At 40.8% G+C, this 27,757-nt stretch overlaps 1 long non-coding RNA gene across 1 annotated transcript; it reads right to left on the minus strand.

The window, feature by feature from the left end:
• Window positions 1–1,403: 1,403 nt before the first annotated feature.
• LOC107204453 lies at window positions 1,404–21,936 on the minus strand. Its single transcript, XR_001521601.2, has 7 exons — window positions 21,261–21,936; window positions 20,591–20,748; window positions 18,629–18,760; window positions 17,791–17,829; window positions 16,354–16,452; window positions 5,065–6,728; window positions 1,404–2,497 (listed from the first exon to the last, which is right to left on the minus strand). It is a non-coding gene; the product is annotated as an uncharacterized LOC107204453 (long non-coding RNA).
• Between the last annotated feature and the right edge of the window lie 5,821 nt (window positions 21,937–27,757).

Here is a 27,757-nt window from a genome sequence, read left to right on the forward strand (position 1 = left end):
TTTATTTTTTAGACTTTATGGTAAAGAGTTTTGAATTTATTTTTCTTAGAATAGAATTTTATTTCTTTAAAATACATCTGGCTAGCTGGCATAAAAGGAAACTATAGCTGGCTCAGTCCCTAGAGTTTAAAGGAATATTTCTGGTCATAGGGGACTTAGCTCAAAATTTATTTCAGGATTATGCACTTGAGGATTAAGGCAAAATACAACCCATGCAACACTTACTATTTTATATTTAAAATTTAGAACTGCTTTGAAACACCCATCCAGATTTTTTTTTTTAAACTTGTAAAAGATTACTGTTAATCTTTCAAGCTTTAATGCTGGATTTATCTTTATAGGAACTGTACATATCTGTGAAACACATCTGTTCATTAAATGACAGGATGTCTTGAAGCCATACTTCAAATGGGTTTGTTTTTTTATTTCTTTTCAAGAATGCATCACATTGACACCCCTAGCTCTTCTGTACTTAGGATGGGATTTCTGAAAGTACTTTTTTTCACATCTAACTCTAGCTCACCTCAATCCCAACAGTGGCTTAAATGGGAGCAGGATTATGTCATTTCAGAAGACTTTTGAAAATCCAAACCTGATGCCTATTATTCATTTAGACCACAATAACTCATTTTTGCAGGGTGCTGAGCTAACTCTCTTAAGAATACAGTTTTCCATGGCTCAAGAGGAATCTAAGATGGAACTTTGACATCTGGATTTATAAAAGCCCAGAAATACTGGGCTTTCACCCAGGTGTGTGTGTGAGGCCAGCTGCAGGAATGATGCCTGGTGCTGTGGAGCTCGCAAGGCAGGTTTAGAGCAAGTGTAACAAAAAGCAGCTCTTTTGTAACGCAGTTTTCAGTGAAACTATGGCAGCTGAGCTCCTCATGTCAGGCTTTACAACCTCTATCATTTACTGAGTGGTTATATTGCTCAGGGGCAGTTGGTACCTTTAGGTGAGACCCCACCTTCAGAGCTGCCTCAAGCCCTGGGGTCCCAGCACAGAATGGACAGGGAGCTGCTGGAGAGGGTTCAGAGGAGGCACCAAGATGACCAGAGGGATGGTGCAGCTTTGCTGTGAGGAAAGGCTAAGGGAATTTGTTTTTTTCATCTGGAGAAGAGAAACTGCAGGGTGACCTCATTGTGACCCTCCAGTACCTGAAGGGAACCTGGAACAAAGATGGAGAGAAATTACTGACAAGGGCCTGGAATGACAGGACAAGGGGAATGGCCTCACACCTACAGAGAGTAGGCTTTGATTGGCTGTTAGGAAGAAAACCTTCTCTGTGAGGGTGGTGAGGCCTCAGTTTGCCTGGAGAAGCTGCGGCTGCCCCACCCCTGGAAGTGTCCAAGGCCAGGGTGGATGGCACTTGGAGCAACCTGGGATAGTGAAAGATACCCTTGGCCCATAACAGGGGATGGGATGGGGTGAGCTTTAAGGTCTCTTCCAAGCCAAACCATTCTGTGATTCCATGATTTTGACCTCCTGATGGTCCACAGAAGGAGCTCCTATAGAGGACAGCACAAAGCCTGTCACTGACTTCAGTGGTTCACAGAAAGCAGGGCTTCCACATGATGACAAACCTCAACACTGCCCTGTCGCATCCTCTCTGTGAGGAAAAAGACACAACTTTGGGGTGTTTATTACGGGAAAAAAACAAAGGGGAGGAAGGGATAATGGGTGAGGGAGAAAAAAAGAAAAGAAATTAAAAAAAGTCCCGGGTCTGAGGATTGAGGAATTCTCTGGCAGAACCGGCGTTTTGGTCCCAAAGCAAGAACTCAGCGGCACTGCTGTGAATGCAGCTAATCTGCACTCAAATTTATATAAAAAAGTCTCTAAGAGATGTAGACCGAAGTCTGCAGTGTCGGGTCCTCAGCTGCAGCTAATCCACAGTTAAAGGGCATTTCTTCAAACTTCACAGGTCCTTTTATAATCTGTGTCCCCTCAGCTTGTTGCTGGCAGTCCCACCCCTGTAATTGTTGTTGATGGGTGCTGGTAACATCTTCTGCTCCAACAGTTTGCTGTCCTTGGGGTAACTGAGGTTTTGGAGAGAAAGTTCCTCATTAGTATGCACCATTGCCGTGGTGTCAAGTTACAAGTCTTCTGGGGCAGGTTAAAAACTCTTTGTAAGATGCTGCTGGTGAGGGGATTTGCTTTGAAAACCTCGAAAGTAACAAACTTTAAAGAGAATATTAAACTTACAAACAATGCATCAATAGCAACAAACAAATGACTAAGGGATTACAAAAATAGGGATAATGCTCATGACAGTTAAACATTCAATTGGAACACACAAAAAACCAACCAGTACAATTCTACAATGAACAGCTTCTAAACGACAACAACAAACAATTCCACATGCAAAAGCCAATCTAAGGTTTAATAGATGACATCTCCCACGTATGTGTCCAGCTCCACAGCCAACCCCAAAACTCTTGGCCACGCGTTCCCCAGTACAGAACCATCACCTGTGTGCATTTCAACCAGTCCCAGCGAACACTGCAACAAAAAGAGGTATACATGCAGTCAGAATGTCTCTTCTCTCACCAAGCTACACAGCAGTAGGTCAATAGAGCAATAGCAGATCAATACATGCTTATGAGCTGATTTATAAAAAGCAAAAGCAGAAATGTAAAAATGAACTTGTTTTCTGCTTTCCGGTGTAACATTACTTTCCCTATATCACATTCAAACATTATCTTGCCCTTTCAGCCAGCTTCCACTCAAGCTGACCACAGCAAAACTAACAGCTCCAGTGACCTTTTTTTGCCATATGTCAGTTCAGCTGAATTAAATTTTTGTACGAAACTATCCAGCTCAGATGAGGGGCATTTAATAGATCTTGGGAAGGCACACAGCTATGCTAAGAAGGACATAGCACTTCCAGACTCCAGCAAAAATAGGAGAAACTCAGAGAAGCTCATCACACCAATGAGCAGAGAGACTTGACAAACCTGTGTTCATGAAGGAACCATGGTAGCACATTCAGTTCATTGATTCCCTTCAGAACAGACATTCTACAAATTACTTTTTTTCTTATATTTAACTAAAGTTTGATTGAAACTCATCTTAACCAAACCCATTCACTCACCCACGGCTTCACAGCCCAGTAGCTGTGTTTGAGAAGTACAAGTGGTTTTGTGCAGGGTTTGTGGATATATCCGCCACAGGAGGAGGAATTATTTTTAGACATATCCTGATGCATCATTGTGTTTATGTAGAAAATTTAAAAACAGTTGGTTAGAGAAAATTTGACTTCTCTGTTAGCACATGAGTGAGTGAGTCACATTTTTATTATCTGAGTGGGTCTCATCTACTGGAACCACTGTTTCCAGTAGTTGTATCTAGTACTTCTCACATCATCAGTTCTTCCTCTGCACGTCTCTCCCACACATATTTAAACTTTCGAGTATCAAGAATAAGGGAAGTGGAAACACCCTATTCATTTCAGTATGCAAAATAAACCACTCTTTTGGGGTTAAAATCAGAGCAGCAATTTCAGGATATAGTTACTAGTCAATTAGCATTTCCCAAGTGCTTTGTGCAAAGGTTTTCTGGAAGACCAAAATGAAGCCCCACCAAGCAAAGGCTGCCATGATTTTAACAGAAAAGTCTTTGCTAAGCTATGCCAAATAAAGCAAATTATGAGGGACCTTTAAGAAATAGGGTTTTTTCAGTATGATATTTTCACATGAAGATCAATACACTTGAGAATGTTGTTGTATCAGACAAGTAATTACAGAATCATAAACCTAGAAGCCATCCGAAGACAATTTATAATGCACGCTCGTATCCTAAGACCAGCCCTAAATTCTTCTGTTCTCCAAAACCTTTATTTAGCTACTCTCATGTTCAGTGAGAGAAATTACACCCATTTCCTGGGCAGTCTGGTTCCAGTGATTCAAATTCTTACTATTAGCTTATTTTTCTAATGTCTATTTAAACACAGTCCTTCTTCTAGACCCCACTGGCATAAAAACTAGAGTTTTGCTTCTCTCATTGTGACTTACTACTATGGAAAACAAAATTTCAGGTAAGAGGAAACATTTCTAGATTGTTTTCTGGAAAACAAATCCAGTGTTTGATATTGCAAAGCATGAGGCCTTTTTAATGTGTTTTTTCTTTGTTTTAATGTTTTCATGCATGTCTACTCTCACTAGTTTTAGTCAAAATCATTACGGAAAAAAAAAAAATAGCTGGTTTTGTTGGTGTTTCAGAAGTGGAGTCCCAATCTGATTATGCAATAAATCAGAAAAGGCAAACTACTCTCATGGGACTGAAATGATGGTTTCTGGACCAGAATGGTTTCAGAAAAGCTGAACATTTAGATTTTATCTGAACCAAGCTATGTGAGGCTCTCCCATCACTTGTTAGTAGTCTGTTTTTTCACCTCCAGAGACTTCAGTTTAAATCCTGGTTTAGGTCACAGTGAGAATGAGTTTGGTGGTTTGCATCCTAGTGGACTTCTGTCAACAGTGAAAAACCACCATACAATCCTGCACAACTGGAAAGTTCTGCTTAAGAGAAAGCCTGGGCTGGAATATCAGAGGTCATTACAACTCAGGACAGAATGGTAATGCCACAGCTGCATGGAGAATTGGGAACAGTACCTGACACAAAGTCCAGGGACAAACATTATAAATTAGCTGCTGGGTTAAACTGGGATGTATTTATTGCTTGTCCAAACTCAGTGAGTTTGTCAAACTCATTTTGAAACTATAACTTCACCTATTATTGAAAAAAAATCTGATGAGAACCTCATACTGAGCAATGGTGACAAGGAAAGTGGTCACAGACACTGCACTTTAAATTAAATGGTTTGGAATATGCTTTAACATCATCCCCACAGTAAATAGCTGTTAGGGAAATGATTTGTTGTACAAAAACTTTTCTGTATGAAGGTATATTAAAAAGTTTGGCACCACTGATCTCAAGGGAAGTACAAAAAATAAGGGAAATCATAGAAAATGGTGAGTTGCAGATCAGAGCACGGATTTTACATTTACCATACTAAAAAAAAATAAGCCTAAAGTAAAATAAAAAAATGCAAATAACATCTTCCTCACCTTTTACTCCTTGGCCTTTTCTCCTTCAGTCACACAGACACATAAAAACAAAAGTCCTTCTGCAAACACATAGACTTGTGAAAGAAATAGAAGCAGTCTTGTTTATAGGCAGATGCCAAGCAGAGGCTTCTCAACTCAGGTGTTCCAAAGCTGCAGATGCCAAGTGAAAGAGCTCACTGTCCTGTTGCCCAAAGGACTAAGAGGATTTCCCACCAACTTTCAAAAAAAAAGTTCACAAGTACTTTTGGAGTAGAGATGAATAGTTTTTTTCCCCCATAGGAGTACCTGAGGAAAAGCCAAATGGAAATGAACAGTTTTTTGTACTGGGAGAAGGCTGGGAATTCAATCACCTGTGCTGGATTTTGCAGGTTTTATTAAATAAAACAGAACAATTGTGCTTTTTTTTTCCCTATGACAGTTGCACTAGAAGCTTGTACCCACCATGGCAGGGTGTTGAAACTATATGGTCTTTAAGGTCTAACCATCATATGATTCAGTGATTTAGAGGACAACATAAATAAGTTAAAAAATTGTTTTCCTGAGTTTGTGGTGTGCCTAAAGTGAGACTAGAGTCATGAGAAAAGTCACATGCATCCAAGCAGAATATCAGCCATGATGAGGGAAGCTAGAGGGACCTACATCATTCTTCAATAGAATTTATTGAAAACACAGAAACAACCCTCCTGAGAACTATGGCATTGATTTTGTCATTCATTTGCAAATATGAATTTAAGATAACTATTTTTCTGATGCTATCACAGCTTTATCTATAGGTTATTTTTCTGAAGAATTCAAGTTCAAAATACATTCTACCTTGAATAACAGATTTCTCATACAGTGAAATCTACTGCATAATACAGTAACCCTAACAAACATGTTCTTACAATAGTTTACATCTACTTTTTTAATTTCACATTATTGACATCCACAGCCCATAGCAGAATATCAGCTGTGGGACTGGATCAAAATCCAATTCTCCAGTCCCTTATACATGGGATAATACATATTCAACATACATATCAGCAACAAGACTGATGGATTTATGGAAACAGTGAAATAAAAATTAATGCAAATGTAACAAGAGGTAAGAAACATACATTAGTCTATTTTAAAATGGAAACACAAAAAAAGCAGACCTTGGTAAACAAGTGAAGTGTCCTTAAAAGGCTCTTTAAAGCCTCTTCACAGCAAAAGTGAAGGTTCTATACAGTTTAAGTTCCATGTTTGCTAATGTCCACCTCAGAAACATCAGGGATCAGATTGATGCATTTGAAGCTGCTGATCACAATCCCATTAACTGCTGTATCAGCTGTGGGCACAATTTAACAGCCTGAACCTAACCAGGCCTCAAGCCTTCAAGGAGAGGATTGATCCCAGTAGTGAGCTCTTGCTTCATAACACCATTTAAAGCATTTCTTTTTGAATGAAAAGTAATAGAAGCCTCAATTCTTCTGAAGCATTCAATTCCTCATGGTGACATTTTCTGCAAGAATATAAATCACCAGATGGGATTTCTGCACCAAATTCCACTTCAGACAATAGCAGCTTGATGAAGACTTACATGCACTTTTGGGTTGAAATGCTATTGCCTTGCTGTGCAGCCATTTTCAGCTTGGAAGTAGATGTATTTCAGGAACTCTTCAGCATTCGGGATCTGCAACAATCTGTAGCACGTAGTAATTGAAGTAATTGTAGCACGCTAAACTTCTGTTTGGAGCCCATTAAATTCAAACTTACGAGAAGAGCCGGCTTCCAAATACAGTAAAAATGAAGATCTAATGCAATGATCAGATAATATGATCAAAAACCAGAGGAAGTGCCTTCTTCCAAAACATAATTAAATTGTAGACCTCACTGATACAGGAGGCCTTGGGATTGAGATAAAAAAACCCATCAGAGAAATACAATGACAATGCATATGTCAGTAGCTATAAAAAACAGCTGTGCAGACCGAACCTCTGGCTGGGAGAAGCACCAAGAGAAGTATTTAAAGTAAAATACAAAATTTAAATTGTCTCTGCAATTCCTGGGCAGAGACATGTTCTTTTTTCTTCCTGTTGTGTTCAGGACCAAGTTAACAATCAGAAAGGCAGCACACTGTGGTATGGAAACAGTTGCATAAGATTGCAACCTCCCTCCTCTCTTAGTCATTATGGAAGTGCTAACATTTCTCCTCCAGACCACAGCAGTCACCTGAGGAAGGTCATTGCAAGCTTTGTCTTTGAGCCAGGAAGGGTTATGGCAAAGATTCCAATTAGACCCATCATTACTGGCTGCACACATTAGGAGAATTGTCTTTATAAAACAAAAAGATGTGGGAACTAATTCCTTTTTCCTTCCCTTTGTTTTTCAGTCAGACTTGCAGCTGGAATCAGTAAGAACAAATGGGATTACCTGGGGTTCCCCCAATAGCCAGCCATGGGTAAGTTATATACTGTAGTCACTGTTTCCTGCCTGCAGGGAAATTGTTTATTCCACATTACTTACATAACAGAATTCTGCAAAGGCAAGAGAAGTCTGGGTCTGCATGTGAAGTTGCTCAGAAAAATATACCATCCTACTACTTTAAAGCAACTTTTCTACTGAATTGACTCCCTGGGCCATTCCATAGAATCACAGGTCCATTCAGGTTGGAAAATACTTCCAAGGTCATCAGGTCCAGCCTGTGACTATCTTTACCTTGGCACCCAGCCCTGAGTACTGAATGCCACATCCAGGTGTTCCTTGGACACCTCCAGGGATGGAGACTCCACCACTTCCCTGGGCAGTCCCTGCCAGTGCCTGACCACCCTTTCAGTGAAGAAATTCCTTCTGATGTCCAACCTGAACCTCCCCTGGCACAGCTTGAGGCTGTGTCTTTTTGTCCTGTCCCTTGTTCCCTGGGAAAAGAGCCTGACACCATGGCTGCACCTTCCTGTCAGGGAGCTGTGGGGAGCCAGAAGGTCCCCCTGAGACCCCTTTTCTTCACACTGAGCTTCCCCCAGCTCCCTCAGCAGCTCCACAGAGGTCTGACTCTCTACACCCTTTACCATATTCCTAATGGGATATCATAGCTCTTTCAGAGTCAATGAGAAAATCACATATACTATTTCAGTGCAGACTGGATGCTGAAGTGTCAGATTAGACAAACAAGACATTTAAGCTTTACTCTTAGAAGAACTGGAGCATTTTGAAGCTTGTGTTTGTCTTCCTGCAATTACAGGGGAGAATTTAGATTAAACCATTCTGCTGTCTGTGGTTTTAATGAAGACCACTTGTCTTGCCTAATCAAAAAAACAAAAAGTATATAGCTGAGATCCAAAAATATCTCAGTTTAATGACGCACACAGGCAGAGGTTTATAAGTGGGTAAACTTCCTTGCTGCACAGCCTCAGTGCACCTGTGCAACAGCTGGGTTTAATCTGTCAAGAACTGTATTTTAGGAGCCATTGCCGGATTTTAGGCTGGAAACTGAATAGTGCCCCACCCAGCCATGTTCCAGTCCACAAACTTTTAACATTTCAGTGAGGGTAGAACAATTGTATTCTGTGGGTTAAAGAAATCCACAGATGATCTATTGGTTGGGTGTTTAAAGAGAAGAAAATAAAGGAAAAAACAAAAGGGGGCAATTGAGTTAACAAGAAAACAACCCAATCACCTTGTCTGGTGCAGCAAACAGAACACCTAGACTTACTAATAAACATGGTTGATACTTGTGCTACATTCATTACAGAACTGTATGAACAAACAGGATTCTGATCAATACCAGCTCAGTTTATAATGTTCACAGTTTCATTGGAAATAAAGAACTGCACTTCTTCCATATCTTTCAACAGTTACATGTATTAATAGTCTGCATCAACAAACATACAGACATACACGTAAAGTTCAAATACTCTGTCCAAGGGCCAAGCACAAATAACTATCAGCCAAATGACAGAAGGGTAAATAAACAGGACTCTAAAGCCTACAGGCTTTCCCAGCAGTGACTTAGGAGACCTATCTTTGGACACTTTTTTTCTCTTCCCCTCCAATCGTGGGTAAAATCTTGATACCACTGACCTAAGTGGAGCCAGGTTTTTAACTGTTAGTCTTGCATACACACCCATCTGTTAAACAGATGGTATGAGGTCAGGGTATGATCTCATACCTTCTCAGGCACAATATCAAACCCCAAAGCATCTAGAGCAAAGGATCTACATGTGACAAGACCACCTCAGCACCACTGCTTCACCCTGAAGATGAGCAGAGCTCTCTTTTCCAAACTTGCAGAAGGTAGGTTTTTCAAAAAGGACCATAAAAATGTTGGCTGGCCTGCTCTGTAAGATCTGACACTGCATGACACCATTCCTAAGGCTCAACACACTCTTTTAAATGCCCCTTCTCCCTTCAATTTTTGAAGCCACTCTTCTAGCATTGAAGATTGCTGGACTGAAAAGTGAAACACATAATAAAATTAACCAAAGTTATTACTGAAAAAATAAACCCTCCTTAACACTGTGATTAAATTGCCAATTTATGGGCATCTGGAAAAGTTATTCCACCACCACTCAATGCAGACTACTGACGCTTTCACCAATTCAGAAGCTAATGTAGCATCCCAGTGCTACTTGGCAATGTTCTGTTCTATAAATCACAAAATCATTTAAGCCTAGGAAGATCTCTAAAAACATCAAGACCAATTGTTAATCTAACACTGCCAAGGCCACCACTAAACCAATGACCCCAAGTGCTATATCCCTGACTTTTAAATATGTCCAGGGCTAATGACTTCACCATTCTCTGGACAGCCTTTTCTGATGCTTGAAAACCCTTTCTGTGAAGAAATTTTTCTTAATGGCCAACTCAACCTCCCCTTCCACAGCTTGAGGCCATTTCCTTTTTGTCCTGTCTCCTGTTATCTGGGAGAACAGACCAATGCCAATCTGTCTACACCCTCCTGTCAGGGAGTTGTAGAGTGAGAAGGTCCACCCTTAGCCTCCTTTTCTCCAGGCTGAGCCACCCCAGCTCCCTCAGCTGCTTCTGGTGTTCCAGACCCTACCCCAACTCCGTTCCCTTCTCTGGGCATGCCCCAGCCCCACAAGGTCTTTCTTGTATTGGGGGGCCCAGAATTGTCCACAGGATTTGCAGTGTCTCAGCAGTGTCAGCACAGGGACATTTTCCCTTCCTACCACCTACAGATCAACATACTCTCATCTGTGGCCCATCTTGTACACAGTGATGCTGCTCCTCTCAAGGGACTGATGAAAACTCATTTCATGCAAGCCATGACATTCCACTGGTTAGACATCCATCAGGGGCTGGGGCCCTGGACTGCATTCCTTGTTTTTGGGGCCAAGTTATGTGTGACCTCAACTGCCATCGTAACCAGAGAAATTAAGAATCCTCCTGAGTCCAGTGACCAGGACCAAGTGCTGGGAGAAGCTCTGCTTTAGATCAAAAAGGTCACTCAAGGCTGAATGAAGTGAGAACACTTGCTTTTCATTTTAATGAGTAAGAGGGAGGGCAACTAGCTGCAGTTGACCTGAAGCAAATGTTTTTCTATAAGTTTTGCTGAACTGGAAAATCAACTTTTCACAAAACCCCTAATCAACACAGGGTTTCATGTTGAATACAGATGGATAAACTCCCCCATTGTATATTGCATTTCTTTTCTTAGAAATACTATTATCTTCTTTCTCTGTTTCATTTTTTTCCTGGGAATTAGCTTCGCTTACACTAACCAGAAAGTTTGAGCTTAGATGCTTAGAGGTGCAAGATAGGATTCCTAATCCCCTAGTGCAGTCACTCTATGGAAATTAGAAAACTTTCTCCTTTTAAGGATTTATCAATGAGCTTCAGCTAATCAAGCACAATAAAAGGATCTCAGCCTGCATATCATTTAACACTAGAAGGAAAAAGAATTTGCCAGACACATGCATTAAAAATTAAAAAATACTCAAAACCCCAATCCTGTGCCCAAATAAACCAGGAGATTTCCGAGTTGCTGAGGCTATGGGGTGAGGACACAATGCTGAATTCCCGTGGTGTGAGAATATGTATACACAAATTACATCTTGAAACATACAACTCATGGTATTATTTGGAGGACGAAAGTTTCACCACAATAGAATGTGAGAGGGTCTTTCTGTCAGTGACAAGCCCTTTCACATGTCTTTGCCCTGAAAAGAAAGGAATGCCAGCACACCAAGTCACTTCTCCATCTCCTGTCACCATATTTTTCTTTCCCATGCTCATCTCAGCCAGCTGTGACATTGTCCCAGCTCATCTTTATTTGAACAGCTTGATGGTATCCTGGAGCAGCAAGGCAGCCCTGACAGGCAATTCCCATCCCCATCCACAGCTCTTGCTGGTCTTGGCCATATTTCATCACACAGATTTACAGACAGACAGCTGCCTCATTGACTTACAGACAGATAGCTTTGGATGGTAGAGCTTCGAAAATAATCTCACACTCTAAACCTCATTTGTTCATGGTTTTGTTCTTCTCAAGGGCTTCAAAGCAAAAATTAGCACATTTTCTCACAAGATTTCCTTAACAATAACCTCTGCAGAAATTCCTTTTGCACAAATTCCCAAGATAGATTTTTAATACGGCTTTATGCAAATCTCATTTTTAAATGGAAGCTGATTCCTCTACTCACCTTTGCTTTCATGAAGCAACTAGAAATTTTGACAATTGACATTGGGGTGCTCAACATATGTCACTTTTGACTCTATATTACCATGCTATTTTTTTTTTCTCAAATATTTATCTTGACAATACCCCCACAATGGTTAAGAAGCATTTTGAATTTCCCACCTGTAAAACAGGAATTAGGGAACCATTCCCAATAAACCCACAATAAAAGGCAAAGTCTGAATATAAGCATCTAATGTCCTTAAGGTGAAATTTGGACTTGAAATCTGAGCACAACTTTCTCAAACATACTGACAAAACATTTTTCATTAAAAAATCTATAAATAAGTAATTTAATAACTATAAAGTAATACTTATGTTTTCCCACTATACTTTCACAAGACTAAAACCTTTCTGAAACCTCAGAAAAGGGATGTTTTGATTCTTAACTCATGGAAAAACCTGTTTGGGAGTTACATACTAGGAGGTGTCTTTAGGTCTAAAATCCTTTCAGGAATCCGAGCATACTGAAAACATACTTCCTATTTTGAGTTCAATCACAAACCAAAATGACTTTGTTTTCAGCATCTAAAGAAAATGTTTTCAAATTTCTTCAGTTTTACCTGAACAAGAGACTTTGGACCTACTTGGGTTGAATAACTGTGATGGGGCAAGAATTGCACTGACCTGAAGAAAAAAAAAGCTGCCAGCTTCAGAACACAAGACTGCATTGCCCAGAAGACACAGGCACTGCAGGGATGGAGCCATAAGTGATAGATTCTCTGGCCACAGGCAGGTGATACAGCACATGTTACTGACCCAAAGCTCCCACCATTGGGATGGTCCTTCCCAAGACAGGAGCCAGAACTCCTGTAGAAAGCTGATCCCAGATTATTTGCATCTACTCAGGCAATTGTAGTCAGTATACAGAAATCTTGGTCGGCTTTAAGAAAAGAAGATCACTTTGACCAAGACCTCCCTTTTGCCAGAAGTGACAACTCTGTCTCTCAGCCCCAAGCCTTGCTCTCAGCTCTCCAGCTCAGAGACAACTCTCTCTGTGTCTCTCAGCTCCAAGCATTGCTCTCAGATCTCCCTCATCATGCTGTAGGTTCAGTTGTGACAGAGGTAAGCTGTGTTGGCAACCACCAGCCCATATCCCTGCAGTTCCTGTGCAGCTGCTCACAACTCTAGGCCTCTCCACAGCACCGAGCCTTCAATCAAAGCAAATTGTTTCTTTCTGACCACAAAAAGAAGTCTGGTTTCATTGTTTTCTTTGGCTACATTGCCTGACTAAAAACATGCTATAAGACTAGGAGCTCCTCACAATCCTCTCTGGAGCTAAAGTCATACAGTTGCAGTTTACAGTTCTGACTGACAAAGCAAAATAATTCAAAACTGCTTTTGAGGCTATGGCACCCACCAAGCAAGCCTTATTTGTAGCTCTCACTTATACACTGAGCAAGCATGAAGATGAAGATACTTGATGAAGGGTTTTGAAGGGTGGCATAAGAAAGTTTTGAGGGACCTGTGGTGCACAACATAGGAATACTTGAGCTAGCATGGGAAAGGAATGCCACCCAGTTGGCACAGCATGTGGTTCCTCTGCCATCAGTTCAGCCTGTCCACAGCAGCCAAACCTCCTTGGCTCACCCTAGGCTGTACTGCAGATTAGGCTTTCCCAGGGCAAAGTGATCTGCTTCACTCCTGTGACAGCAGCTTGGGAACAGAAATAGGAATGATAATGTTTGGAAACATTATTTTCGAAGTTCATACCTCTCCCAGTTGCTGGAAGAGCTACCCCAAACCCTCCTTGTTCATACTTCGCTCACTAATGGTGCTGTCTTTGTCTCCACTGTCCCCAGCTCCCTGGCACATCTCCTGCTGTGAAACAGAGCCCACCAGCAGAAACTTGTGATAAGTCTCAGCGTGGATCCAATCCTGCAGTTAAAAGAGACAGACAAAAACTATACTGAACTGGGACAAATCTGTAAATTTAACTCCCCATCTTTTGTATCATCTAACAGTATGTCAGAAGACCATAACACAGTCTGAAAGAGGGTAAGACAATGTGGTTTCCTGAGACTGGGAGGGATTGGAGCCAGTGACCCAGGAGGTCTCATCCCTTCCCATGCTCTTCCTTTCTTTCCATGCTCCGTTCTTGCTGCTACACATCCAAATGTAGGCTGTAAACTAATTTTAACTGTAAGGGGCATGGGGTTGACTCTTTTGAGTGTCTGACACAGTGTAAGAGCAGGGTAAATAAAACACAAATGCTTATGTAAATCCATCTTTGATTTTGTAATCAATTTAGCTGACTAATTTGTTGCAGAGATTGGCTGAAGTAACATGCCAGAATTTTTACAGCCTCTCTGCCATAAAACTGACAAGCGTAGGTTTTCTGGTTTTGTTTTTACTTCCTTTCAAGTGTAATAACTTCCCTTTTCATAAAATGCCAACATATTCTTTTAAAACTGTCAGGCTGCCATCAACCTGGTCATGATCCAGTGCCAGGCCATAGCCAGACAAGATGAGTTACAAGGTAATCTTTTCTCTGCCAAACAATACAAAGATATTGGCACCTTTTCTCACTGCTGCAAATCAGCTCAAAGGGCCACAGAAATCAGAAACCCAAGAATGACTTCTTCCTCTTTTTGGAGTTTGCCTTGCAAAGAAAGTGGTGTTCTGCAAGGAATCTAATGTTTTCATTAATAGCATGCTGGCTTCTTCCCTTTCTCCAAGCCTTTTCCTCCACAGAAGTCCTGGATATAATTTTAATGAAATTGAGGATGCCCTCCCCCTCTCCAAGTTATACACTGGATTCCTGAAGACTGGTTTCAAGGAAACGCTACTCCCGAGGTGAAATACAAATCAGCTGCACAACTTTGGCAGGGGAGACTGCACAACTGCCACCAAACAGTGAATCTCTACCTCAGTCTAACTGGAAGTGTATCGATATTCCTACTTGGGAAGGTCATGCAGCAGCGGGGACCATCCCTAACATCGTCAGTAAAAGTAGTTCAAAAGGCCACAGAACCAGAGGATGGACCCCACTCTTTCATTTAGGTGACGTGGAAATGGAGGTTTTTCAAAGCTTCTCAGCCAACAAATTGATACATCAGCATGGTCAGAGTTTTAATAGAGAACTATAAAACAGTGGTATTTTCATATGACTTCAAGACTGCACCTACATTCTTTGCTGCTATAATCCCTCCAAATTTGCTTTTAAATTATTTGAGATGCATGTGAATGGTAAAATCTTCCACCTCCTTCCTACATCTCTCACATTCAAAGGAGGGCATGCCAGCCTCTTAATTTAATAGCTCTGGAAGGACATCAAGACTTGTGATGAAAACAAGTGTCTTCACACAGGCCTTGCTGGGATAAATGCAGAACCATCAGGTTCGCACATGCAGAGACCAGGTAGGGATTGTAAGAAGATCCAGTTAGTGCTTCTGGGAGAATATTATTTTTTTTTAAAAAAATTGAATTGTATGATCATAAAGTATACAGTCAACCTAGAGAATTTAGTGCATCAATCCTTCCTCATACCAATCAAACACGGTGCTTATGTGTTGCCAAGCTGAGAAAATTCACCTGGACACTGACAGGAGTCAATCTAGTTTTCATTTCGCCTATTGGTATTACTGAGAACAGAAATTCCAGGGGTCAAACCCGGCTTTCAACTCAATGTGGACAAATCCCTGCTTCTTATAAGACAGGACAATACTAATTTAAAGGCAGGATTTGCATCCACAGTAGCAAAATAGTTAAAAATGTCAAGACTTATTCAGAAACTGAGATAGCTACACACTCTGGCAATGCTTGCAGCAGTGAAAGTATAAATACTAATTTCTTTCACAACAGCAAGCATATAGGGGATATATTATCAGGTATTTGCTGATAATGGTGTATTATGGAGTGATAATGGTATGGAGGAAAGGTGAAATGTTTTCAGAATGACTTCTCAGAGTAGAAAGCATTGAATTAACTAATATATTAATGACATTTATTGCTATAATTACTTAGTATTAGAACAAATATTCACATACGGTACTTGCAAAAAAGCCCATACAGTATCCATAACTCACATTCGTTTTGAAAACTGGGACTATCATTGAAATTTAGTCAGCTTTGGGCTCTACACAAACTATTTAGCAGCACACAATAGCCATTTATCAGAGAATTCCAGCAAGGTATTACGTTTGGGAAACCTGAATAAGAACTTCCAGCAGCAGGTTACAGGTCCCCAGACTGGTAAGGGCACATAACTCCAGTATTCACAATTCCAGTGTTTGCACCTTTTAATCCAACACAAGGTATCATTGGAAAGGTAATGTTTGCAGTCATGTTAGAAATCCCAACTCCCCATGCATGCAATATTAGAGAGACGGTAGCTGAATATCAAACACACCGAATTTTAAGGTATGAAGTTTGAGACAGGCACACAGAAGATGATAGGAAATCTTTCACAATACTTCAGCTCAATTGTTCCGGAAGCATGAAAAGAATGATAAAGGAAAATAAAAAGGAAAGGTGACACAGCTCACTGAGAGCATGGAGTGATTTAGGAGTTTGTCTAGTTCTGCTTAGGAAGCCAAATGAACCACTCACCAAAGGAAAATGATAACCAGTAAGGAAAGGAAATCAGATGAATACACAATTTACAGACCTTCTAGATAAGAGATATTTACCTTCAGATAACTTTAAATTCAACTACTGAAATCAAGTATTTCCAGTCTCCAAAACTCTTGTGACTTAGACCAACATCTTTATAGCTCTAATCCATGTAGCTGGAGATGAAAAAAAAAAAAAAAGAAAGAGAAAATTAAACAGAGGTTGAGGTACCTACACTCCAACTCAATCTGTTACTGGATACACAGCAAGATAAGGTACAGTCAATAAGGAAGTCCTCAGGCAATCTTCTGCCCATAGAATACTCCAAACAAAGTAGTCCTCTTTTTCTTGCTCAGTATATTTCATTTGAAATGTTTAACTAGAAAATGGGGTTAGATAAAAAACAGATTTCCAGGGAGAGCTGCACTACAGCTGCACTCAAAGCTCAGTGCAAAATATTAGACATGCAAGCCATGATGATGGAGAAACCAAGTTTCCACTCTTAAATTTATATAGTATAATTAGCAACAAATCTACTCAGAAAAGTATTTTAAATATATTTTGGTGGTTAAGAAGCACTTTCCTATGTGATGACATAATGCTATTCTTTACATTAAATCCAACTTCACCCAAGAGTTGCTTTTGACTTAAAGTGGAGTCTAGTAGTATAAAAGCATATTTAAACTGATGTGAAGTTGAATTTTATATGTGCTTCAAGACATCTTGAAAAAGTGGCAAAGGTTGTCTTGGTCTTATTGGAACCCAGTTTCTTTGCTAATACACAAAAAGCCTTTCAAGGTTTCACTAAAGGGAACCATTTAGGTTGGAGAAAACCCTTATGACCCTTGAGTCCAACCACTTCTTCCAGTCTTTTTCTTCTCCTTCATCCTGTTTCCTGGAAAGCAACAACATACCACCATAATACTTGTCAGTGGATCATGTAAATCAAATGAAAATGTCCCCACTGGGTCTCAGTGGGTCAGGAATCAGCACCAGAATAATTCTACTCTCAATCTCCACAACACAGCCAATCATAACACCACAGAATTCAGGAGAACAAGCCCACAAAAACTGCATTTTGCATATGGTCCAACAGCCTCGAGGTTTTTGGACAAAGAGGTGTGGACAGGTGTGAGGCAAAGGGGAGAGCCTGCAGGCCTGTCCTAACCATAAGCTTGACACCCCTTTCTAGGTGAAAACTCATGTAAAGGGAGCCCTGGTTTGATGCCAGAGCTCTAATAACATACCCAGTTCATTACTAAGATAAAAGACTAATCTCATAAAAGACCAATCTAACTCCTCTCTTAAGGAAAGGACTCACTCTTCCTAGGAAAAACCATGTGCTGTTGGATGTACTGAGAATGAGCTTTACTGTGAGCATTATCTAGGTGCTGCATGAGGCTCTTGCCTCAGAGAACTCCCAAATAAACAGGTCAAGAAAGAAGATACAGATTCAGGCAAACAGTCAAAAGACAAAGGGCACACAGGGACAAAGAGAAGCTTTGTAAAAGTACCTGTGGTGAGGTGTAGACAGAACTGTATCTGTAGGCATTCTTGAGGTGCAGGTTCAAGGAAGATTTTGAAGGAAAAGAACATAAGGTGATTTTGTATAACTGTAGAAGAATCCTCTAATATATGAACAGCAGCAGTAGAAGGGACATAATTGACATACTCAGCATATGGCAGTGCATAATTTTTAAGTGAAAAATAAATAGGTCATGTAATGTCACCAATATACCTTGAGCACAGGGTGACATTTTAAAATTATCTATATTTGTTTTGATATTTCAGTATTTACTACTTACCTACTCTTTTACATTAACATTGAACAAATCTGACTTTATGTTAGCAGGCAGCCCTTTATTAACACTCTAAAACTTCAAGTTTCCTCAAAAATGCCTTCAACATGCAATTTGGATGACAGCCAGGTGTGAATAGCCACCTCTAACTGAAAAGTACTAAGAACTGGAATGAACTTTGGAATGGAGAATATGTTAAGTTCAGTTATTATGAAAATACAGCAGACATGAAGAGTAGCTGGTGTGCCACAGGGAAAAGTTTTACACAGGTTGATTGCCTAATCCACATTTCTTTTGTGGACTCCTAATCATAACATACTGATGAGTAAAACAGTTCCAGTGCTGTGAGCTACATGCACACACCAATTTAAACTTAAACACATTTGCCTTAAAAAAGAAACAGTCCCGTGGTAATCTCATAGTCTACCTCAATATCCCCCCACCCCAAGCACCCCAAAGGTAGATGATCACTTCCTGCAACACAAATAGGAGTGGGAAAAGATTAAATACACATTGAAACATTTAGCTAGTAACTTTTAAAAAAGTAGTTTACCTTGAATGTGCATCCCTTCTCCCCTCAATGCTGAATCCACATGGCTGAGCTCACAGCACTACTGCACTGGCTTTCTCCAGCTCCAAGTGTAGCTGCAAACCTTCACAACCATGTTTTGCCCTGGGTTGTTTGCTTCAAAAAGAAGTAAAAAAAAAAAAAAAAGAAATCAGAAAAAACAAAACAGGGCACAGCATTAGCATTGTCATTTTCCCTCCTGTGGCTGAGCAGGACCAAGGCAAAAATACTCTAGAGGAGAAATAATGAAATTTTGCTCCTCACAGGAGTTTAAAACATGGCCAGATTTTAGGAATTATACCAACAGGAAAGTGTTCTCACAATTAAGTGCCTTCCTTGCATTCTTTCTCAGCATTCATGGGACAGAAAAAAACCTATAGAAAAATAACTTCCCTGCCTCACCTGGTCATTATTAATTACAGACTTAATCAAACTGGAAAGGCCATGCAACCCCATTTCACTAGAAACCTGGAGGGAAATCACTCTTTTTTTTTTTTTTTTCTTTTCACTGTTGCTTTTCCATTGCTTTTAGGCATGGGGAGAGTAATCAGTGTCATTTTCTGACTCCATGGACAATCAAAAGCCAGAGTTGACTTTTTTAACATGGGAGGAATAAAGGTGAGATTTCTGGTGAATGGCAGGAAAAAACTAAACACCTGTGATATTAACTAGAAAGAAACCTGCTATCTACTGAAACTCTACTGAGCAGAGTATGACTCCACTTACACAAAGCTTGAATTACAGGATATTTGTTGTAACAAACAGAAAAATCCCAGAGAACCCTAGCCAGGGGTCATGCTGGGCAGTCAGGCAGGGCACTATGCCACAGCTCTCTCCCCAGGCTGACAACCTTTTCCTGGTGCAAAGACAAACCCTGCCAAGGAAACATGTGCAATTTGCCTGGCCAGTATCCTTTTCCTCCCTTGGCCACAAGGCCAGGAGGAAGGCAGCTGTCCTGCTGCTCATCCCATAGGAAGCTTCAGACAGGGGAAAGAGTAGCCCTGTTGATGGGAAGAAACTCTAATACACATAAAGAGTCAGTGGACAGAGTGAAAGTCAAAGTGTCAGAGGGATATGAAGAATGTCCCTGCTCCTTTTCTGTCCTTCACCTGCAAGACAAGGAAATTCCAACAATGTTGTTATCATTTGTGCAAGGTGAAAAATCCATCCTTACTATCCTGAGTCTCTGAATGATTATCTGGAGAAAGCTTCCCAGTGATCGGTCCTCAGCTCCTTGCAAGAAGCAGCTGGGGAACTCCTTACCTCACACACACCCAGGACAGCTCAGGGTCCCTCAGGACAGGAAAGCCCTGGAGCTCCTGGAGCAGGTCCAGGGGAGGGTAACGGAGATGAGGAGGGGACATCTCCCTGACAAGGCAAGGCTGAGGGAGCTGGGGCTGTTCAGCCTCCAGAGGAGCCCCAGCTGGGAGGGACCTGCTGCTGCCTTCACAAGGACTGGGGCTCATCAATTGGAGAACTAAGGTAGCACAGAAGATGGAAAGGCCAGGCACTGCTTCCCACAAAGAAACTGCATATGCTGTAATTTAACTAATCTTCTTACAAGTGATTTGAAAAAAAATTTTTTCAGGCCTCGTCTTAGTCTTAGCTAGTCCCGGGTAGCAATGGCATAGATAAGTCACAGCCTTAGTGCAAACTACTTGTTTTTCAATATATTTGGGTACCACTATGAAAAGTGGATGCATACAGATGAATTACAGAACAGATAAAATTGAGGGGAGAATTTGGCCTGGTGTCAAAAATCAAGCTAAAATTATAGTTACATCCATATTAAGTAGGAAAAAAACCCCCGACCATTAGTTTCCTACCTTAAATCTCTTGCTGAAAACACTTTAAAATCTGATACTAAACAGTCCAGCCATAGTCCTGATACAAAATGCAGTACTATGCAGATGACACACTAGGAAAAATAAAACAAAATTAACATACCAATGTTTGTGGCTGGACCACTGTACCATTACTGGCATTTTGCTTATGTAGTGATTCCATTGGTGTTTTGCATTACATGACAAAACCATAGGTTCCCCTTCTAAGAAAAGAATTGCTTAATGTGCCAAATGGTACATCTGGAGAGAAGTACTGCCAGCCTGCAACGATAACAACAAAAATAGATTAATCCAATGTTTGCTGGCTAGGTTTCTAAACAATGATGCTACTCACAATTAAGAATCATATTTTGGTAGTGTATTACCTAAAGATTTCAGGCTGGAAAGCATCCTTAATCCTTAACAGCCATATTATTCTCTGTTTTTTTTGGGTTTTTTTGCAAATCCAACAGCTGCAGGGGAGATGTCTGTGGGTTTGGTGAGATATCATGTATTATTAGTGCTTTGCTTGAGCTTTTTAATTAAATTATTCTGTAATCTTTCACTGTCAGAGACACTATCAGGAACAAAAACTGTTTGATCTTCAAATGAGTAATTTAAAATGAAGCCTTTTGCATGATAGTGTGGATTAAGTGTCATGTGGTATTTAAGGTTCAGCACATGTATAAGGGAAGACAGGTAGAAAGGACCTACTTGATCACACATGATCCATTATAATACATATTTCCAAAGCCTATTACACTACCACTATATAAAGTCTAGCAGGCCCTTACAAGCAGTGACTTTGATACTTCTTTGGGCAGTTCCTGCACAAATCAATCTTCTCCTGGAATGGGAGTCCTGCAGGAGAGGCCTCAGTGCCTCTTGTCTAACTTGTTGCAGGGCTCTGTACGGAAGTCTATGGCTGTGCAACTCCACATGAAAACCTGCAGTGCCACAGACCTCAGCTGATGCCTTAAATTTAAACTATGCCTCCTTTTTAGCAGTATTTTCTTCCTGACAATTTCACTGAAAGAAAGAAAAGCAATTTTAGAGCATTTTAGACTCCAGAGACTCAAGTTCACACAGAATGATAAAAAACATAGCCAGATATACTGATTTACCCCCAACAACACGAAATACAACCTCTGCCAGCAGAAGGAACACAGCAGATGTTGTTGAAGATGCTACTGCAGTAAAGAAGATGACCGATTCAGGGTAGGTTAGAGACATCACCAGCCTCATCAGTCCCAGCAGAAGATGCAGGAATATGGAGGCGCCTCAGAGCAAGGCTCTGTTTTGTGACAGCTGTACCAAACCATCCAAGAGCACAACCAGGCAGAGATGCAGCTGTTTCAGAAGCTGGAGGAGCTCTCTGGTTTTGAGGTTTGTAACAGTCTCTGCATTACAAAAGGCATACAAATAATATGGTGTCATGGAGTTACTTTACCTTTAAGAAAAGTTGAGGTTTCTGGGAACTGCCTGGAGTCTTTTCACCTGACCAATTATCGGTCATTGCTGAGAATTGACAGCAGTTTAGGCCATTGAAAAGTGGGATCAACTTGTGAACCCTACCTTAAAGTGTAAAACCAGAGCTCTCTTGCTTCTCTTTGTTTCCTGGCTCTGAAGAGTGGCGGAGCTCCGGCCTCCCGTTCCCAGCCCAGGCCTTGCGGCCGGCGGGGACAGGGCTGGGCCTGCCGCGTCTCCTGGCCGGGAGATGCGGGCCCTGCGGGGGGTTTTCCCTGGGCTAGGGCCGGGCCGGGCCGAGCCGATCTCTGGCTCGGCTGCAGGGTTTTTGCTGTTACTAAATTCACTAGAAACTGCTGAGTGAAGAAGGAGAGAGACTCTGGACCTGCAGCGGGCTGGGGCGGCGACTACACTCTCCAGAGCCCTACAACAGCCTGGGCAAGATTTTAACTCTTTCATTACCCAGATGAGACTTGCGGATTAATCTTTTATCCAGAGAGAAAAAAAGAGTGATCAACATGAAAAGAGACTTTATAAACTACCAGTGACAGGAAAGAAAAGAAGCTTCAGAAAAGGTAGAGAATTAAGAAGATGCTTTAATTTAGCTGAAAATATCTTTCTGTTAAAACTATGGAGATGGACAATGAAGTCCTGAAAAGAACTCCTTTAATTCATGATAAGTATCTAGGGAGGAATAAAGTGTTCAAAGTGTAAACTTGAGTAATTATGGTATAGTGAAGTGCTGGGAGATTTGAAGCCTTGAGAGGCAATGAGAAAACTGTTGTCTAGTGAAGCTCACAGAAACAGATGAAGAAGACTTTTCTTGTTTTTGAATACTCATCCTTAAAAATGCTATCCCTAGACTTATGGCCCATACACATCTCAGAGTGATGCGAAAAATGGGAGAGGTGGGCTCTGATAACAGCAGCTCTGGGCAGCTAACATCAGGGCAATGGAAAACTATAACAAAAATAGTTTTCTTGTGAGAAACTCCATAAATTAACAGGAAGAAACTTCTGTTTCTCTACAAAGACTGGTGAAAAGACTGTAGCAAGAATTGGGGACTGTTTTAACCACCAAAGTTCCAAAGTTTTTGTCTCTGTTGTCATGTGAACAAGAGAATAGTGGGTAGATAGGGGATGAAAAGGTTTTTCTGGAAGTTTATTCTGGTGTTCTAATTATTGTAGTTTGTCAATAAACTTTGTTTATTCCTTTTAAGTTTTATGCCTGTTTTGCTCTTGTTCTAATCCATATCTCACAGCAAGAAATAAGTAATTTTCTTAGTTACTGGTTTTAAACCACGACATATGGGAAATTTTTTTCCACTAAAGGTGAAATATTTTCCAACTGAATACTTCCCTGATTCGGAGGCTCCAGGCATGCTTATGGGAACTTCTGGAATGTGGCCTACTTTATCGATCAAGGAGCAATAAATGTTCAAAACATTGTTCTGGAGTTGTTCACAACCAATATGATACAGTCCATGGATTATTTTAAATACTCAGTGGGGGGAAAAAATGGTGATTCCTTTTTCTAATGAATATTTAATCCCAAAAACATTCTAGAGGGCAAACTGAGATAGCTGAGACAATACTTAACTGGGCAGTAGAAATGTTTCAGGGGTGACACAGTGCACATGACAATGTAGACACAACACAGGTGAAATATTTGAAATTCTGTAAAAAAATGTGGGTCATTGTCATATTCTGCTTAGGGCTGGAGGGGTGAGAACAGGTGTGGCTCTCAGAGTTACATCCCTCAGAAGTTGCCTTTATGCTGTAAAACTTCTCATCAGCTAGAACAAAGACACTGCAGAGTGGGACTGGAGGAACTGATGGTGTGGAACAGCACACGGATGGCCCCATGTTGCCCAAATCCTGCCAGTTTGGGTGTCTGGGACAGTGCTGTAGATGTCTACTGGGGAGTTACCCTACTCCAGACTTCAACCAGGTAATTACCACCTCACATAGTATCAATGAATACTGAAAAACACAATTAAGCCAAAATGAACTTCTCAAAAGTCTCCATTCATCCTCTCCCCAAAATGGACAAACCAATTGTCACAGGAAGTTTCTGTGTCCCATTATGTGAAGAATGTAAATAGTTTTGACATTTACCAGTGCTTCCTAAACCTGAAAGCACCTCCTCATAAACTGACCATGCACTTTCAAAGACAGACCTGAAGGTTGCATAGTTTGGTAAATAAACTGGCCTGTCCTCCAAATACATTGACATTTTTCCTCTCACAGAGCAGCTCCTTTATTTTACCAAAGATCAGACTTTTTCCATTCCAGTAGATATTTTCCAGGATTGCTCTTTAGTTCCTTCCTGAAGAAACATGTTTGAAAATTGATCTAAGTTATTTCCTTAACTGACACAGAATATTAATGGAAGTTTGAACAAGTAATTCAGAGCAGCATGCCTGTCACCAAGGGGATGAGGAGTACCTACAGTTAGACACAAGTTGTGTATCTAACTCTTATGAACTTTCCAAACAGCTTTGGAAAGCTGATCTCTACAAAGTCTTATATTATTTGTTTACTTTAAATGCCCAGACTTGTGCTTCATTTTATTGAACAATCAGCCCTGAATTCTTCCTAGTGGCATTTAACGTGCATCTCTTATTTTAGTGTCAGACATCAAATCTACAAGTTTAGCTCGCACAACACACATCACAAATTTCTGTCTAAATTACTTTTAATGCAGTGAAAACATTGCTTTTCCTGAAAAACAATGTAATAGCAAAAGAACAAAGTTCAGAGTGAAAATGGTGTGGCATGGTTTTATCCTATGATAACACAACAGTTCTTTAATATTTAACTTTGATAATAACAACTGAATTAGATACATGCTTCCGGAGACACAAACTGTTCCAAGCCTGGCTGCTTCAGAGATGGTGAATGCAGAGATTAAGTGACTGCCTGAAAGTAACACAGGCCTGTGGCAAAGTCAAAAACTGATCCAAGAACTCCCAATTCCTCTCCATTGTGTGCACCACAAGGCCATTGTGCCTTTTGACTAGTGCTATTTTTTTGTACCTGTAATAGTGTTTGCCATCACCCGGCTTTGTTAAAATTGCTCTCAATACCGTTAGGAAACACCAGCTCTCACCTCCAACAACCCCCATGTTTGGCCTCACAAGTCCTACTCGCCCCTCAAAGCTGGGGGAAGGTCCAGGAGCATCTCCCACCATAGCTCCAGACACGCAGTACTGACATCCCATCTCTCTCCTGTCCTACCAACACAACCCCACAGACCTCCCACCTCCTCCCAGCCCTCTGAACAATCTGCCTCACAATTTATTTGCTAAACCTGCAAATCTGGCAGCATGGTATGCAAAGTCTCACTCTTCCATTAGTGTCTAGAAGGAAGCTGTGGCTCAGGAACCCTTTTCATGTCCAGTCTGGGAGGCCCATGCTCACCTGGTGCCCAGCAGCTCCAGCTGCAAGAATGAGTTGCCACTGCTTCTGGAGGGACCTTTGCAAGTGTATTTTTGCAGAGCTGTAGTTCCAGAGAAGATAACCCCAAAGCCTTCATCTTTTATTTAGATAAGATGGAGAACATGGAAACTGAACTGAAATGAAATGCCTCTATGGGAGGGATTCAGAAAAATACAACTGGTTGTTGACCACTCATGTTACTGCATCTCAGTGGGAAATAAACACCAGACCTATGCCCTCCAAAACCTTCCAGATATGATTTGTCCAGAGCTGCAGTAAAATCATAAGTGCAATCATAAATACAGTCCAGGAATTGCACACCAACATGTCTTGGCACTGATCACCACTAAACAGCCACTGCACCTCGTGTTCACACAGGACTGCCTCACTCAGGGCCTTCCTAAATGAAGAGAAATCATGGTATGCCAGAAGGCATCAAATCCAGTTTCCATAAATCTGCTAAAAATGCTGGAGGAAAAAAAAAACAACCCCATGAAAAATGTTTGCAAGGAGCAGTAAATGAATACGGAAGTCTACAGTTCATCTAAAATATAAAATTAATCATAATTTTGAAAACAATTATTTCCCTTTTTTGAAACGCCTTCGTTTTCACAAGCACACATACCTGTTTTTATTTTTGCATAAACCAGCTCATCCAGATTTGTTCCTTTTAGCCAGATTCTATAACTTACAGTAGATGAAAAACAAAAAGCTGGATCCTGTCAAAGGATGTGAGATAACATGTGATTAAAAAGGATTTCAGGGATGAAGTTTCCCAAGTAACCACGGAAAAGCCACATATTGATCACTTGAGCTCAGAGTTCTCCCTTTCCCAAGGGAAAGGACATAAAAACATGCATCTGTTTATATCAGTTTGAGAGGAAGTGGTAGAAAGGATGACTGTAACAGTGCCCTGTCCAACATTATTTCCTGGAGTTCATCTGCTGATGTTTCAAGTGCATCTGCACAAAGTGCACCTTTGCTAAACTTCTCAAAAAAATATATGAAACCTCAACTATTTCAGAACAAAAAAATCAAAATTAGGTGATAACAGATATGGAAAACCAAAGCTATCTTCTCCCTCTCAGTCCACCTGCTGCAGGAGCCAGCAAAGCATATTTAAATTTGTGTTTGAATCCATCAGCACCAGTGCAAACACGTTATTCAGAAATCTCAGGACAAGAGAATTTATTTCATTAATTTCTAATCCTTGTCTCCAGCTGGAATAGCTCCCATAGCAAACTCTGGAAGCTTTGGAATGGCAGTGACAGCAGAGGGAAAGGGAAAAGGGAAAGAGGATTACCATCAAAGAGACTTACCCTCAAGTGATCACTTGCCAATATTAGCATATGCACAGTATTTTTAATATAGACATAGAAATGACGAGGAAATATTCCTTTCACACTATTAAATTATCCCAAGGGTGATGGTTTTGAAAAAGTAGAATACCTTACACTATTCATTAATTTAATTGCACAGCATGGCAAACAGCACTGTGCATTTCCCAACAGGCATCAAGTGTAGAGGTCTCTTGTGGAGACTCATGCTGTTCATTTGATCGGTAATCCCTGGAGGACACTCTCTCATTGACATATTATACTCCTGTTCCATAACACCCTGGACAACTGTCTGTCATCTTCTTTCTCTGAATACCTGCTGTCACTTCAGGGTGTGCTGGGCAGCCTCCAGCACATAACAGGCTCCAGAAGATGCTCCTTAACTCCCAGTGACTTGTAGGCTTTGGCATTGATCAAAACAAGGGACAAGATGCTGATCATTTCCTCAAGGGTTCTGCATCTTAGCAACTAAAAGACTGAATCTGTAATCCCATTCATTTACCTCACTGATAAGAGAAGATATTTTTTTGTTTCAGGTTTATTTTCATGGAGTGATAGGGGATAGTAGGATATTTCAGTCAGTGAAATTGAAGGCACCTGCTTGCCATTCAGTGCCTGATAATATCTAATTCCATGGCTTGGAAAAATTTAATCTAGAATTTTCTTTAAAAGGAAGAGGGGAATAAACAGTTAATAAATAAAAAGAGATACGTGGCTGTGGCTTAGGGACCCTTGGGATCTGGCATTTGGAGTATCAGCAGTGGATTTGGCACCCAAGGAGAAGCAGCACTACTCTTGCCTCCACAGCAGCTTTCACCAAATTCTCCCCCCCATACCCAGCACAACCTTCACAGTAAGCTGTCCTTGTATGACCCACATTTCCAGCTAGTAAAGTCCTCCTCTCTTCCCCCTATTCCCTCAGAAGGCATCAGTTTTCTATTTTAAAAATATCAAGTCACCCTATCTCAGCTGCATTATAAACAAAGACAAACAAAACAACCCAAAACAGTTTCGTGTGTGTGGAACTAGAAAAAAAACACTTCAAGC

This window comes from Parus major, chromosome 1A (genome assembly GCF_001522545.3).
Source record: "Parus major isolate Abel chromosome 1A, Parus_major1.1, whole genome shotgun sequence".
Lineage (NCBI taxonomy): Eukaryota > Metazoa > Chordata > Aves > Passeriformes > Paridae > Parus > Parus major.